Source organism: Carlito syrichta, unplaced genomic scaffold (assembly GCF_000164805.1).
Source record: "Carlito syrichta isolate Samal-C Ts95f unplaced genomic scaffold, Tarsius_syrichta-2.0.1 Scaffold301691, whole genome shotgun sequence".
Lineage (NCBI taxonomy): Eukaryota > Metazoa > Chordata > Mammalia > Primates > Tarsiidae > Carlito > Carlito syrichta.
Window position 1 is genome coordinate 436,140 of NW_007245787.1, and position 17,565 is coordinate 453,704.

A 17,565-nucleotide genomic window follows, 5' to 3' on the forward strand; every position below is an offset into this window, starting at 1 on the left:
TGAGCACACTGTTGCTCAGTCATCGTTGTGTGAGGGAGAGCCTAAGAGATAGGAGAGAGTCTAACAAGATTATATCTTAAACAAATAACTTACCCCTTCTAATCCTCAATTTTCTCCCCCTGTAAAATACCACCTGTGGAACTTTCAAAGGATTCAAAGACATAAGGTATATAAAGTGTTTGGCACACACAAATGCTCATTCTTTTTTCCCTAATCCTGTTAACTAGCCATCTACCTAAATTCTTTATGTTCTATTAAAATTTTAAAGTGATCTGGGTGAGTTATTTCAGCTCTCATAGAATCACTTTTTCTAAGTCATCGTCAAGTTCAGGCCAAGGCCTTTATAAAGGGCAAAAACAATGGCCATCCATTTAAACCTTGTTTTTATTTAACAAATTAAACAGCACATGTTTGGAGAGTCTATGTCTAACAGATGGTAATGCTGACCTCATGATACTCCTTGTCATAATAAACAGCTTATGTGATACATGTATTTGTCACATACATACATGTGTATGCATACACACATATACATAATAATTCTACCACATATATTTACATTTTTTTGGCTTGTTTTAAACAATCAGATAAGAGAGAAAGGAGATGTATGGAGGCTGCCTGAGAGCAGATCACGTGAGAACACTCCTTACCTGACTCTCTCAGTGGATGCAGCAACAATCTCACAGAGGTCATCATTAAGCAACAAAGGTAAAAGGACAGAAATGAAGAGCGGGTTATATGTATAGTCCTGCTAGTAACTTAACTTTGAGCTTTTCAAACTCAAACAAACCCCTTAACATATCTAGCAGGAGTTTCCTTAAATAAATATAGCAAATTTCCCAATTAGTTCTTATTAGGTACCTGTCTCCAAAGTTAACAATGTAAATGAAAATTCAGCCTTGATTTCAGGCAAACAGCGACTGAAAGTAGATGTATAGATGAGTGCATATAAATTATAAACCACCTGTGCTTCAAATGATGCTTCAAAACTTGGTAAAGATCTTTCCATTATAAGTACTGATTTTCATCCAATTAGAGACACCATGAAATGTAAGGCACCCTGTTGTTCTATGTGCCACTAAGAAAGTAAAAAAAACTATAATTAGGTCGTGTATTACATATGACATACCTTGGTATCAGACTGTTAAAATGTGAATAAAATGTCTGTCTTGAAATAAATGAAAGACAGCATTTTATGTGTAAAAAATATATGTTGAAACAGAAGTGAAAACAAGTTTTGGCAATTAAATACAATCAGAAGCATAAATAATTTGCTGGCCCTCCTTCTCTCTGTGAACAACAGTAAGTTATAGCCCATACAAAATAGCTAAATGTGAACTAAAATCCACATTTATCCAGAAGCAGATTTAAAGATAACAAAAACCCTAAGACAACACAGTATATATGAAACACAAATGTTCTTCTTAAAAGAACAATTTATTACAAAAAGGACAGCATAAACCCCATCTAGTAATTATTAAGGACAGTCTCCACATCTGTTTAAAGATTAATTGCCTATTTAATAGAAGGACTTGCCCTATGTCTCCAACCAAAAAGAGGCCTGAGCTGTGACATTTGGTGAAGACAAGTCAGCCAAATACAAATATTTTACTTCAATAACTGCATACATGGGTAAAATGCTTTCAAAAAACAAGAATTCTTTATTTCAAAAGCAAACGTTTCGTGCTCTCTTTCTTTGACATTTAAAGATGTGCCAACTGCCTACAAGCGAATGTACTGCTTTAGCATTTAAAAAGTTAAAGAAAAAAAATCACAACAGTACAATATGTTTGGGATTTTAACATACTCATAAATTATGAATAGCAAATCATCATTCCTAGAGCAGACATTTAATAAATTCTAATTGAGTGACTGCCCATTACATAACAACAAAGATGCTGACATTAAATGTGGAAAGCATTCAGAACTGTATTTTCAGATATCTCTGACTAAATAAACATTAAATTTATAATTTTATATTTGCTGCCTTATCTTTATTGAAGAGAGAAGGGCCCTTTTAATAAAATGCTAGATAATATAGCTAAGGAAACCATGTCAATTCACTGAAATGTCTGCAAAGGGCTTCAGTAGGGTAAAATTAAACTGTTCCAATCCCTAACATTGTGTAAGATTTCAGGCAAGACTGGTGTTATCCCCACAGGCATTGAGGAGACCAGTGGGAGGCCAGATGTCCAAGAATGGGAAGTACACTGGATAATGACAAGGAGAATGTTCTGTGGGAGGTATGTATATAACATTATCAACCAAAAGAGTACTGCACTGTTTGCTATCACTGTATTTCATTTTTAACTCACTTTATTAATTTAACAGCCAGTTTTGCTAAGAATCTAAAGGAAAACAAAACAAATAGAAATGATCACATACAGGGCCAGGCGTGGTGGCTCAGGCCTGTAATTCCAACACTTCAGGAGGCCAAGAAGGGAGAATCACTTGAGCCAGGAGTTCGAGAAAGCCTGGGCAACATAGCAAGACCTTGTCTCTACAAAAATAAATACAAAAATTAGCCAGGCATGGTGGCAAGCACCTGTAATCCCAACTACTCAGGAAGCTGAGGTGGAAGGACTGCCTGAGTCCAGGAGGTGGAGGCTGTGGTGAGCTGCCCTCCAGCCTGGCCGACAGACTCAAAAAAAAAAGCTTCATATACAGTACCTGGAAATGATGATATGCTACTTCATAATTGAGTCAAAAATATATTAGAATTAATGTACATACATAACATACATTTAGAGATATATAAATATAAATCTATATATCTCACCAAACAACCTAGATAAACAAAAGTAGAAAGAACATTAGTCGGTAGTCAGGAAAACAGGACTCCAATCTACTATTAACTAGAGATGTTGGTTTGGGAGAGTAACTCAACCTCTCTAAATTTGGGCTTACTTATTTGTTAAAGATAGTAACTCTTAAGTATCTCCTTGAATGCTGTAATGAGCAAACGACACCATGGGTTATGACTTCAAAGTGTTATACAAATGCAAAATTGCTATTACTATTATTTATGTTCAGTAGAAGAGTAAAGAATATGATATAACAGGACCTTTTGATCCAATTGAATTGTTTTTCAGGTGAAGCATATAACATTCCAGAATTTCAGATAGATTTAAAAACCTAGATTGCTAAAATTTTTTCATTTTTCTCCCCTTCATAATTTTATGTAACAAAAGACTATAAAAGTACATAGGTTTTGTTACCTTTTTTTCAAAAAGCACTATTTTCTTGTGTTAAAATATTTTTTTCCAATTTGTCTCAAAGTGCTCATCTGATCATACACAAAAATCACTTTGACAAATAATTCACAAAGAAATGTTAACTAACCAAAAGCATATACGACTCAGAAGAGTTTTGAACGGAATAAATGCAAAACACAAATTAGACTCTTTGGGATACAAATTACAGAACATATTTTCTTCCAAAAAGTCATCTAAGGTCAGGTAGAGAGGCTCATGCCTGTAATCCCAGCACTTTGGGAGGCCAAGGTGTGAGGATTACTTGAGCCCAGGAGTTCGAGACCAGCTTAGACAACATATTTTTGTCACTACAAAAATAAAAAATAAAAATAAAAAATAAGGCAGGCATAGTGACACATGCCTGTAATCCCAGCTACTCAGGAGACTGACATGAAAGGATGGCCCAAGCTCAGGAAGTCAAGAATTAGTGAGCCATGATTGCACCACCGAACTCAAGCCTGATTAAAAAAAAAAAAAAAAAAAGTAGTCAAGCACTACAAATATTCTTTACCATAGACTGCCAAAGGCTTTGAAAATTCTTAGCTGCTAGACAAAATTCAATATATTGAACTAAAAGTCATTTCACAGTCTATTAACAGATTGTAAGTTACCAAAATACAAAAACACTCTAGATGCTTCCTCTACCCTAAGAGGTTTTTTTAAATATATGTAAAGAGCTTCGGACAGAATTAAAAACAATAAAATAGGAGACACAGCTGGCTTAAGAACAAAGTCCATTTAAAAATACTATTTAAAGTATATAACTAAAATCCTTAGGATAATCAAATTAAAATGTCATGTTATGGCAAAATTAGAAAACATGCATAAAATATTTATTGAAATGACATAGTTATCACCTCTTTAATACTTTAAAAATATCAAGCACAAAGTGTAGATTCATATCTGGTATAATCAATAATACCTAAACAACTTACAGAATTAATTTAATTGAAAAGGTTAGGGGAGGATGAGGAAGAAAGAAGACTAAGATGCTGCTAACTTGAAAATGTATCCTAAATCTGTTAAATGATCTTAAATGTTCATTTACTATCCATCCCTAAGAGTTTAACAAAAATATGTTTCCAAAACATGGCTATTATTTCTCTCTGTTGTCTCTACGTATAACCAATTATGAAAATGGGAAAACTTCCAGTTTAAAACACAACTCACAAAGAAAAGCAATGGAGAAACATGTATCTTCATTGCTCCTGGATAGATAGGCTGAGGAAATAGGGAAAGAAAAAAAGCCCATTGTTTACCTGTTTCTCACACTGGTCTGGTTCCAATTTTTACTCTACTGAATTCTGTAGCCTTTAAAAAGTTACTTCACTTCACTGAGACTCACTTTTATTCATCTAAAAATTAGAGGACTGTGATGTACCTCTAAGGTCTCACCACCTCTAAAATTCTAACAATCTTTGGCTCCATCAAAGAGCCAGCTCAGGCCCCTCTAACTGGGCATTGGCCCTGATTTCCTCGAAGGAAGTTCCCAGCTACAGTAGCCCAGGTCTAGCCACTTTCCCCAGGCTGGACTAGCAAGGATAAGCAAAGTGTTTTCACTTGAGAACAGCAAAGTTATCTACTGAAAGAAAGTGTAATTTCACAGGCTTATCAAGTAGACCAGGAGGTTATTCAGCGCATTAAATGATATTTCAGAAGACATTTCATGACAAATTTCATACAGTCATTAGGTTTTCAAACGTAAAAGATTTCAGATATAATTTGTCAGGGCCTCTACTTAAAGCATTTTAAAAGTTATATTTAACAAACACTGTCTGAATGTCTACTTTATCTAAGTTATAGTCTTCCAGGTGTTTTTGTGGAATATGAGCCCCTGACCTCCAGGGATTAAAAATCTGCTAGGGGGAAAAAAAATCATAAGCACCACATAGATTTTTGCCTAATACCATATTTATAGAAATGTCAGTTCTGAAAAATAAAAATGTATATAGTATTTAGCATAAGTCATTTCCAAAACACACTGGCCCAAATTCTCTAGATGGTGAGGAAAACTTTTTTTAGGTACTGAGTGTTTCACACTGACAGTGACAGTCTTGTGATCCACCAGGTTATTGACACTAAAAAGGCTTATACCTTTTTGAATTCGGCTAACAAGGTAAAGAGTACTGCTGGGAGCAGTGTCTCACGACTGTAATCCTAGCACTTTGGGAGGCTGAGGCAAGAGGATTGCCTGAGTTCAGGGGTTTGAGACCAGTCTGGGCAACTTGCCAAGACCTTGTCTCTACAATTAAAAAAAAAAAAAAATAGCAGAGTATGATGGTGCACACCTGTGGTTCCAGCTACTTGGAAGGCTAAGGTTGAAGGATCGCCTGAGCCCAACAGGTCGAGGCTGCAATGGCCGTGAGCATGTCACTGCACTCCAAACTGGATGACAGAGTGAAACTTCTAATTAAAAAAGTAAACAAAATAAAGGGCCCTGATGTCAACAGAGAGGGTGATGGAAAGCACAAATGTCACTAGAGAGGTTACCTGAGCCCGATTCACTTACAAATGAATTTGGCAGAGAGGTAGACATGTTATTCTGCCCTGAACGTCATAAGTGTCTATCCTTTGTTTAAAAAATGTAAATTGACACCCCACCCCACAAAAAACAAAATAAAAAAAACACTGGGGGCTTTTATAAGGAGACAAGGCCTGGGGAACTACTGGAGTCAGACCCTGTTCAGCCAACTCTTGACTCTTCAGCACAGTGCAACAGGCTCAGAATGAGGCCTGGGACATCCCCAAAAGGTCAACTAATAAAATCTTAGGTTGAAAGGGATTTTGAGATCCTCAAGTTCAACAAAGTAGCCTCTGTTTAAGAATAGCAGGAAGTATGTAGTAAATTACAAAAACATACTAAAAAATCAATATAATGAAAATATCCTTGAATCAGTTACCAAGAAAAACCACATTACGAGGAAATAGGGCACAAGAGATTTAAAAAAATATTTTGAAATAAATATTTCCCAACTTTGTCCCTTGTCATCCTTTCTAAGCCTTAGTTTCATAATTCTTAGCCTAGTATCTGGCACACAGTAAGCCACTGTTTTATTATGCTCTAAACACTAAGAGCGGGATACATAAAATATATATAAAGAGAAACAAAAAAAACTGGAATCATCTTTTGGCAGGTGAGCCCCTTGTACTACAGGCTTCCCTGCTAGGTAAATGTTCTAGGACTCATCGGCAACAGTGGACCAGCTAGCACTGTTATGGCTATGTTGCGGAAGAAACATCCCAAGTTGTGGCAAACAGGTGACTGGTTCTTCCACCATGACAATGTACCTGCCCATACCACACTGAGTGTTCAGCAGTTTTTGACAAAAAACGGCACAACCCCCGTGCTCCACCCTCCCTAGTCACCTGATCTGACCCTGAGTAACTTTTTTTTGGTTTCCCTGGATTAAAAAAGTCCTCAAAGGGAAACGTTTTGCAATGTGGAAGTCGTAAAACAAAAACGGCAGAAGCACTAAAAGACATCAAAATTAATGTGTTCAAAAATTGTTTTTTGTTTTGTTTTTTTTCTTGAGTCGGAGTCTCACTCTGTCACCCAGGTTGGAGTGAGTGACACATGGCTACTGCAGCCTTGACCTGCTGGGCTCAGGTAATCCTTCCGCCCCAGCCTTCCAAGTAGATGGAACTTTACCAAGCGTGTGCCACCAGGCCCCGGCTATTTTTTTTTATTCACTATAGAGATGAGGTCTCACCATGTTGCCCAGGCTGATCTCGAACCCCTGGACTCAGGCAAACTTCTCTCCTCTGCCTCCCAAAGTGCTGGCATTACAGGCGTGAACCACTGTGCCCAGCTTCAAAAATTGTTTTGAGCAGTGGAAAAAGCATTTCAATAGGTGTACTGCATTAAATCGAAAGTACTTTGAAGATGACTGAAGTTTAAAAATGTAAAAATAAACAAATAATTTTTAATAAACAAATTCCAGTTTTGAGGGGCACCCCCTCGAATGCCATTTTTAAATGTCCACACTGAGATAAAGGGGCTGGGGACAGTGGCATGAAGAAACTGAAACAGAGTAAACTCTGGAAATTGTTTTGTTCTTATATTTGAATAAGAGAAGGCTTGGTCTTCCTGGAATTCACATAACTCTTTTTTTTTTTTGAGTTGGAGTCTCACTGTCACCCAGACTGGAGTACAGTGGCCACTCCCGGCCACCGCAGCCTCGACCTGCTGGGCTCCGGCGATGCTACCGCCTCAGCCTTCCAAGTAGCCGGAATTACAGCTGCGTGCTACCACATCCAGCTAATTTTTTTAAAAATTTTATTGTAGAGATGAGGTCTCGCCTGCCCAGGTGGGTCTCGAACCCGCGGGTTCAGGCAATTCACTCACCTCAGCCACCCAAAGGCGCGGGATTACAGGCTGAGCCACAGAGCCCGGCTCACACAACTCTGAAACATAAAACAGGATTCCTACTCAACCCCATTGCTCCTTGTGCCCTCGCCAGCCCTCCTGGACCTGGCAGGCTCTCACAAACCTTGACAATCTCCTGGTTCTGAAAATCATAATCTACCCCACTCTGCTTCACTTGCCTCACTGTCTCCAAGGAGCAAAAACTGCAAAGTCATGATAATAATGATGGCCACATCTAGACCCAGCACTTTCTTCAGGGCTTGAAGCCAGAGTTAACCAGGTTATTTTGCTCAAGGGGAAGATTCCCCACAACGGGAGCTGCCAAAACAGGCTAGAAAGGCCAGCTCTAAATAAACCGTAGTCAAATGTGTCCCTAAAGCATTTCAATGTCTTGTCTCTCCTACCCAAGTGACTCTACTAATCTCAGAATTCCTCCCACCTCCTTTTTCTGTGGCCTGTCTAGAAAGAATCTGATCTCCAGTATATGGCGGATAAGAAACACCGCGTAAATTCTCTCTAGAATATTTCCAATCCAGCTAGGTACAAAGCCTTAAACCTGTGATTCTCAATGCTGGCTGCACATTAAAATTATCTGTGGAGCCTTTTAAACTACACCCAGGGCCACTGGATCAAAATGTCTGGTGGGAGAGTGTTCTCCAGGTAGTTTTTAAAACTTCTGTGGGTGGTAGGGTTGAGAACCACTAATATAAATCATTAGTCATCAGTACAGAAAGCAGACACTTAGGAAGGACTTTTTCTGATACCCCAGAATTTATGCTAGCCTGGCAGCAGCCTACCATAAAGCCTACTCTTCCTGCTTGTCCTGCACTCCAAGTTAGAGTGGCATAATCCTAAAGTTGCTAGACAGTTCTAACACTGGGAAGAACACAGCACCAAGTATAGAGGCTGATAGGTCACAAATTCAACTCTGTGCTTCTGGGAAGGCAAGCCAAAAAAAAAAAAAGGAAATAGAATCAGGAATGATTCACATTGTCTATAAGAATGCACAGCAGCCTGTACATAATGAGTGTACTATAAATATTTGTGGAATGAATAAATGAAGATCTGGAGTTTAAATTCACAACCACTCTTCATTGAGAAATGATTATTTTTTATAAGATCTCCTAGCCAGGCTTGGTGGCTCAGCCTGTAATCCCGCACCTTTAGGAGGCTGAGGTGAGTGGATTGCCTGAGCCCGAGGGTTCGAGATTCGCCTGGGCAGTGAGACCTCATCTCTACAATAAATCAAAAAATCAGCTGGGCATGGTAGCGCATGCCTGTAATTCTGGCTACTTGGAAGGCTGAGGCGGAAGGATCACTGGAGCCCAGCAGGTCGAGGCTGCGGTGGCCGCTCCTGCACTCCAGTCTGGGCGACAGGGTGAGACTCTGACTCAAAAAAAAAAATCTCCTACTGGGATCCAAATAATACAAGCAAAAGTAACCAAAGGACAGAGAGACAAAAGTCAACAATGGGCATCCCCACCAACTCTGCTAACAAAAAGAAAAACTGGAAAGTCCTGGGGAATAGTTGAGAAGTTGAATTCCATGGTGGTAAAGTGGAGGCACAGTGGCAAAGACTAGAAGACCCCTACCATAAGATCTAGTCTTTATTTTCTTCTCAGAAGCAGAACCCTGTTTTACTTAAGATAACTATGGCCCAGCTAAACAGTCCATAATTACATTTCCCAGCCTTCCAGGAGTCCAGCCAGGGATGGCCATGTTGGTGACGCTTTCACCAATCTGATACAAGCAGAAGTCCTAACTAGGGTGCTTCCAGGAGTCACCTTAAGGAAAAGGGAGGTATTCTCAATTCCTCCTGCATCCAGCTGTCTGGAGCCATCCTGAGCCAGAAGGATGAGGGGCCACATCTTAGGAATGGTACACAAAGAGCTAGAAGAACTTCGGGGTCCACCATACCAAGGCTGAACAGTCCAATTCGGAACTTCTTTCACATGTGGGAGAAACATATTTGAGCAATCTTTCCAACTACCCCAAACGAATCCTGATACAAATATCATAACTAGGAGGTTTAAGGGAGCTATAAAAATACTAAGAGTAATAACCTCCCAAAATAGTTTTCCTAATCGAAACATGAATCATAGATCCACACACATAATTGTTACTATTTATCAAGTACTTACTATGTACTAATAAGCACTTTACACATTTATCATTTCATTTAATCCTCACAACATTCCCACAATGTAGATACAATTATCCTCGTGGTATAGATGATGTAACTGGTTAACTGGGTTTAATAGTTTGCATAAAATCAAAAAGCTGGTAACAGTAGGATATAGGGATCCAACCCAAGTTGATCAGCTGCCAAAGCCCTTGCACTTTCCACTAATCAAGATGAATCTATTAGGTTGATGCATAAGTTCATAGCATTTGGTATTGGTATGGCAGCACTATGGCACTGGGAGTTTACCGTTTGTCATTGGTCATCTGGAGTGACACTGTTGTGCTTGTGAATATGCCTTAAATTTCGCAGATTTGAAGAAAGTTAGTGATATTTGTGGAGTAAAGAAGACAGAGTGTCAAGTGGAAAAAGGTGAACACTTCCAACATATTTTTCTGTTTGGTTTTAACAGAGGAGTAAAGGCAGCAGAGGTGAGTCGCAAGACATCTGTGCCGTGTACAGGGAGAATGCCATCAGGAAAAGCACAGTAAAAAAATGATTTTGCCGTTTCAGAGGGTCACTTTGGCCTGAGTGATTCTCCATGTTCAGGAAGACCATCGGGGCTTTGATGAAGAGTGTTTAAACACTTTAATCCATGATAATCCACATCAGTCAAACTGAGAATTGGCAAATGTGATGAACTGTGACCAATCAACCATCATGCAACATTTGCATTCCCTGGGCAATGAAAAATACTATGAACTTATGCATCAATGCAATACAAGAAAAATCCATTAAATTTATCATGAGCAGACGCTTGAGTTCTAAAGTTAGTGGCATTTAGCCAACAATTATGGTCTCATTGATAAGGCTAGCCTTTCTTGCTTTTAACAAAGTTTTCTTTCTCTGTTTTCCTTTTCAAAGTAAAAGGCACTTAGTAGACACTCAATAAATGTTTTCTTGTAAATATAATTGCCCTTTTAATTTTACATAGAGAATATTTCAAATGATACAACTATTTTATTTAATTGCTCAACTGTTCCAATTTAAAGATACACAGAAAAGAAACACCAACAAATCATAAAATGGTTCTATATTTCAGTCATATTAACAAAAAAATATACATGCTACCTTGAAGATATTTCCCTTGCTCTGAAAAGGTGTTCTCATTTATCCAGCATATAACCATCTAGCATTTTATCTTCCCAAATGGGAAGAATTGTGAATGTAGTCACATAAACACCTTCAGGTAAGAGGGACCAACGTACCTGGTTTGCCTGGGGATTTCCCAGGGTTAGCATTGAAAGTTCTACATCATAGGAACCCTCTCTGCTCTGGGAAAACCAAGAGAGTTGATCATTCTATGCCTCAGGTCACTATGTAAACGCAGTTACGTTTTCAATAAAATTTATGAAAGTGTTGGCAGTTTATGCTAAACTGAAGATGAAGCATTATTATAAAGTATGATTTTAAGGTACTTGGGCAGCTAAACAAAAAGAAATTGTAAAGCTCTACATAATCTTGCTTAACCAAGACAAGGTTGCTAAGAATATCAGAAGTTTACTAGATCAAATTCTTCATTCTGATGATAGCTGGTATGTGCACCAGTATTAACAACATTCACTCAGCTAAAAAAATAGGCTTCCAATAGCACACATACATTTATATACAATGGACACCTAGTCTGCAAATAAAATTGAGACACTAGACCCGGTGCGGTGGCACAGCCTATAGTCCCAGCACTTTGGGAGGCCGAGGCAAGAGGATTGCCTGAGGCCAGGGGTTTAAGAACAGCCTGGGCAACTTGGTGAGACCTCGTCTCTACAATAAATCACAAAAACTAGCTGGGCGTGGTGGCGTGTGTCTGTAGTTTCAGCTACTTGGAAGGCTGAGGCGGAAGGATCACCTAAGCCCAGCAGGTTGAGGCTGCGGAGGCCGTGAACATGCCACTGCACACCAGCCTGGGCAACAAAGAGTGAGACTCCAACTCAAAAAAAAAAAAAAAATTGAGACACTATATGGAGAAAGATTGGGAAAGAAATCAACTTTCATCCAAGAATTTTAAAGTATCCTATCTGGCCGGGCATGGGGGCTCATGCCTATAATCCCAGCACTTTGGCAGGCCGAGGTGAGAGTCCAGGAGTTTGAGACCAGCCTGGATAACTTGGCGAGACCTCCTCTCTACAATAAATCAAAAAATTAGCTGGGTGTGGTGGTGAATGCCTGCAGTCCAAGATACTTGGAAGGCTGAGGTACAAGGATCACCTAAACCCAGCAGGTTGAGGCTAAGGTAGCCATGATCATACCACTGCACCCTACCCTGGGCAAGGCAGTGAGATTCCAACTCAAAAAAAAGCTTCTCATCTCTGTGAAATGATGGTGGCAAGGCCAGCCCAATTTTGATGTTTCAGTTTTGGGGTATCATGAAAAGCTAAACTTTTGTGAGGATAAAAATAAATCTGTAAGTCAAAGAAGTTGGACTAGTACATACCTTCAAAGGTCCCTACAAACTTGAGCATTCCATGACAGAAGTCACCTTGTTTGACCCCTTTACTTGAAAGGTATAGCAAGCCAGGCCAGAGTTACATGATGTTCCAAGGGTCTAGCTCTGGCTGGGGATGGAGCCTGGATTATGTATCACCATGTTTTCACTGTAATTATGCTTAGAAACACTTAGAACCAAAAGTGCACACGGTCAAGATAAATGATACATTTCACCTCATGTGGTATTTTACTTAGTTTGGCTTCAAGTTTAGAAAACGAAATCTGAGTCCAGAAACTCTTTAAACTTTCATTAGTTACTTTAATCATACAATAGCATGCCATTCTGAGTATTTATACATATACATTCAGAATATATATATACTCTGGTTTCTCTTTCGATTTGTAAGATTTATACAATCCAAAGAGAAACCAGAATTCCAAACCAGCCTGGGCAACTTGGCAAGACGTCATCTCTACAATAAATCAAAAATTAGCTGGGCATGGTAGCGCCTGCCTGTAGTTCCAGCTACTTGGAAGGCTGAGGTGGAAGGATCGCGGGAGCCCACAGGTCAACACTGGGGTGGCTGTAAGCCTGCCACTGCACTCCAGACTGGGTGATGGAGTGAGACTCCAACTCAAAAAAAAAAAGAAGAGAGAGTTTGGAGAGTTTTTTGTGATTTCTCTAAACAAAAAAACAAAGTAACTTGTAAAGGGAACAGACATCTTTGCAGTTTGAAGGAACTTCAAAATACAGAAAATAACAACTTTCAAAACAAATTATTGCTGTTGTCCTAGAATCAGGATCTTGTAAGCAAAACAAGTATGTGACCAGCTTAAGGAGTGCTAGTAACAATGAGAAAGCTCGGTGTTCCTTTATTCTGGTAACTGTGTTCTTATAACTGAGACAGTTTACAAGGTCATGCAGAAGTCCACAGGCATTCATTGTTCGATCAATGTTACTGTCCCTTAACCTATGAAGGACCCCGAATGAGATAAACACAAAAATCCGCTGCCTTGAAAGGAAAAGATGAATTGTTCTAGGTAGCAAGCACAAACTGAGCTATTTTTCTATCACAATTCTGAATTACACTGATCCATGTATATGCCAGACCTGTGCCTCCATTATCAACAGTACTGACCATTCATTCACAACCTGTTACCCAGGTGTAGGAGGGCAATTTATGAATACATGTTGCTGACCAAAGCTTGCTGATCCACACACACCCCTCCACCTCAGCTTCACTGGTATCCTTGTGTAACAAGAGTCAGCAGTGCTGCTGAAGGCCGGAGCTGCTGAGCTAAAGAACTTTGGCCCAATCATTAAAATCTCCCAGGCTCTCAGTTTCCTGTTTTCCTCATCTGTGGAATGGGGTTAATAACCTCACATATTTTATGTTTATAAAATCAAATTAAAAATAAATATATACAAAATACTTGAAAAGGCTTTGTAAATGATGAAGTTATAATACATTACTTAGTCAGCTGAGTTGGCAGAAGACTGTGTCTCTTAACATAAAACTGCCCCTGGGGATATATATAAATTCATATGCAATCTGTTTCACAAGTCTGTTAATAAAATATTTAAATTACACAATAAGAAGATTAATAAATTCAAACGACAAGTCGAGCAAAGCACTACAAATCATAGGTCAAATTCTTCAGTAATATAGGCATTAGAATGAAGTATTACATGAACCTTATGCTGGAAATCACATGGAAGATTTTTTAAATGCCAGTTTTATGCATGCTTTCACAAACCTTCAGGATAAAAGTGTTCTTTAATGAGTAATTATGTGCACAGTTCATTTTCCTAGTAAGACTTCAATGAAAACACTTTTTATTTGTATGCTTTGCAATATAAAATGCCTAGATCAACATAATTCTTCAGCAATAACCATATTTTTATTTACATAAAGTAGAAAGGAATGGAAAAATCCACTATATCCACTGCCACCCACCACTACAAAGAAAAAGCAGAATGAAACAACAAAATTAGAGGTAAATATCACAGACTAAATGTTCATGAAAATCCCCTCAGTTTTCCAAGCTCACAAACACCCAAAGTAAAATGATACACCTTTCAAACACCTGAGAGTGACTGTATTAACTAAAGCATAACCCAAACCCTATGATGGAATGCTTATGTTAAAATGTCCTTCATATCGTTATAACTGGACTAATTTAAAAATTAGAATTTTGCAATATAGAATCTATACAATATAATTGGAATTGTGAGTGAAAATAAGGGTATAAAAAACACACTAAGTATTTTCACCTCTTGGAGATGTACCATAATTTTTGCAGCAGGAAAGCCTGCAGAATCTTAACAAAATAAAATCTTTGAAAATCCTGGCTACATTTTCTGTTGACTTAAAACAGTTTTAACCCCACAATCGCTCTCTTAGATTCTTTTTTAAATAAGCATTCTTGCCCTAAATCTCTTCTTTAACAAAACTAATATTTTCTTGCAACAAAATCACAGTATCTTGGGGTATAGTCTTTTCTTTTTAAAGATTACATAACTTATTTCTAAATGATGTCCATGTCTGCGGCTAATTCATAACCAATGTAACTGCAAATAGAAATGGAACTGAGACTTTCATTTTTTAACAAAGACAAATTATTTCTTAATTTGCAGAGAAGTGCACCTCAGGAATGACTTGCTGAATAAATTAATCGGAATTATCAAACGGCAAACACTTCATGCTAACCCAAAGCCAATCAGGTAAGTCATATTATAACATATATAAAACAACCTGCAGTACAGGCAAAGACAATAACTAAATGAGTTTTTTAAAGGCTGTTAACTTTTCTCACTTCCTTAATATTGCCCAGATTTGAGAGAGAATGCACCAAACCTCGGAACTCGTGGAAGCGTATTTACCTCAGCTACCAAGACCATAACGAGTTCTATCGAGGAAAAAAAAATTTAAATACGCATTCTGAAAGGCCTGCGATAATACCCAATTCAAGAAGCAAACTATAGAGAACAGAAAACTCAAGAACGCACCGCCTTCCACCACCTCTCCCCAACTAGCCCCATTTTTTTGCTCGTAATTTACATTCCATGGTTAGATAAGTACATTTATTTCGAGAAACCTGTTGGAATCGATTTTTTAGAAGATATATACTATATACTTTAGAAGATGATGCAGAAATAAGTTGCTCCAAGAAAGTTGCCGACCCATTCATTTACAAACAACAGAAAGAAGATACACCCACATGTCTTGCTCTCAGAGAAGACGCAACCTGGTAATTTGCAGGAACGACGAGATCCCAGAGACAGGTTACTCTCCCAAAAGGAAAAGGGAGAAAAAAAAAAAAGAAAAGAAAGAAAAAACTACCGTGGCTTTTCACCCAAGCAGCTTCAGGGATGCAGGCTCCGCAACTCACGCGGTGCGGAAATTCAAGTGAAGCTCTGTCACTCACAAGTGCAGCATCTCCAGGACGAAGCAGGACTTGGGGACCGGGAAACCCACGCGAAGCCCGCCCGACTTCGCCGGAGAGTCCAAACAGCCCCGGGCCGGAGCTTGCTGATTGCTCCGCCCCGAGACCGAGGAGGAGCCGCCGAGACGCGAGAGAGCACCACCGGCCGGAGAAACCGCCTCCGCGAGCTCCCGAAGCAAGCGCAGGACTCGGGCGCGAGGACTCCGGGGCCGCGGGCGCGCGCGCGACGGAGGGGCGGGGTGAGAGCGCGGGGACGCGGGAGCGCGGGCTCACCTTGCGCGGGGGTTGGCTGGGCGCGCGCGCCGCCGCCGCCGCCGCTGCTGCTCGGCTTCCGGCCACAGAGCCCCGGGGCCCAGTGTCCCCGCGCAGCCGGAGGGGCCGCGGCGGTCGGCGCCTGGGATCCTCCGCCCCCGGCCCCGTCCTGCCGGCTCCGCTGAGGGCGCCAGCAACTGCAGGCAGCGCTTTAAGGCTCGCCGCCTAGCCATCCTGACGGGGAACCGTCGCCGGGTCACTTAATCATTGTGACCTTCGAATCTGGCAGTCGGGCCAGCCCGGCGCAGGCCGCTTCTCCGACCCTGACCAAGATGGCCGCCCTCGCGTGCCGGAGCGCCGAAGCCATCTTGGGGAAGGGGGCGCCGCGGGGGCAGGCGGTCCTCCCTGCTGGTCCTGCAACTCGTGTTCGCTCTCTGCGAGGTTCTCTCTGAGACCATATTGGCTCCCCTATCTTAAGCCAGAGAGTAACCGCAGGTCGCCTGAGCTCGTTCCTGGACACCAGCCGGTTGCCAACACTAATGGGATCCTGTTGACCCAATGATGGACTCTTGCAGCCGGTCGTAGTCGAAAAGCACGGACCTGCTTATAACATGTGGCTCCAGAAGGCTGGTAGCGAAGAAACTGAACTGTAATGTGAAGGATGTGCTGAGTATGAATGGCAGCACCGTCTTGTCACTGTGTACTCATTTACTTTAAAATGATGTCACAGCTTCCTGGTACACACGGTTTCCACCTAAATTTGCATCTTTTTAAAATCCCAGGATAATGACAAAAGCATAAAATTGTGATTCTGCGTTTCTTACTGAATTTGCGTTTTAAGTTGCAGGATGAAATAGTTGTTTGAAGACGTAACTAAAGTACAGGCAGATAAAGGAATCAACAACGGGTGACTGGGCAAAAAGATTTCTCTATAAAACTCCTCCTGGGTGTGTCCCTGGTTCAGAAAGAAATAGTCTCTCTGGGGTCTCTATCTTGGCAAAAAGGTGGCGGGGTGGAGGCCGTAAATGCAGATAAGATTGCCAGAAGAAAAAAAAAACCGCAAACCAAACTATTCTGCATTTTGAAAGCGAATGTGCCCGTGTAATATTGCGGGAATGCAAATAACTTTTTGTCAAGTGTGGACTTTATCTCCCCAGGCTAGCTTGCATTAGTTGCTGAGTTTATTGGCTTAAGTGTGATTAAAAACTGCTTATGCCTGGGTGGGGCTGAGATGGCACAATTTGAATAACACCTGGCTTGCAACATCAAAAAAAAACCTAACGCCACATGTACAAACCCAAAGGGTAAGTTGAAGTTACTACCCTGAAGTTCTTCATAATTCTCTTGGCTAAGGAACTTTAAAAAGATGGCCTTTGGCCAGGCGCAGGGCTCAACGCCTATAATTCTAGCACTTTAGGTGTTCTAGGTCGGAGGATTGCTTGAAGCCACAAGATCGAGATCAGCCTAGGCAACATAGTCAGATCTCGTCTCTACAAAAAAATCAAAAAATTGGCCAGATGTGGTGGCATATGCCTGTAGTTCCAGCTATTCAGGAGGCTAGGGTGGAAAGTTCACCAGAGCACAGCAAGTTGGGGCTGCAGTAGCCATGACAGGCCACTGTACTCCAGCCTGGGCAACAG

General features: G+C 40.3%; 1 protein-coding gene across 3 annotated transcripts in view; it reads right to left on the minus strand.

Annotated features, from left to right (window-relative positions):
* The window catches only part of NAPEPLD (N-acyl phosphatidylethanolamine phospholipase D), a 43,346-nt gene extending 27,363 nt beyond the window's left edge, over nucleotides 1-15,983 (minus strand). The window contains exon 1 of one of the 3 annotated variants that reach the window (XM_021710938.1): nucleotides 15,947-15,983. The gene's annotated coding sequence lies outside the window, so the exon portion shown is untranslated. Of the gene's footprint in view, nucleotides 1-15,448; nucleotides 15,663-15,946 lie in introns of those variants that run through there. The other 2 variants (XM_008055126.1, XM_008055125.1) reach the window with 2 other exon arrangements.
* Between the last annotated feature and the right edge of the window lie 1,582 nt (nucleotides 15,984-17,565).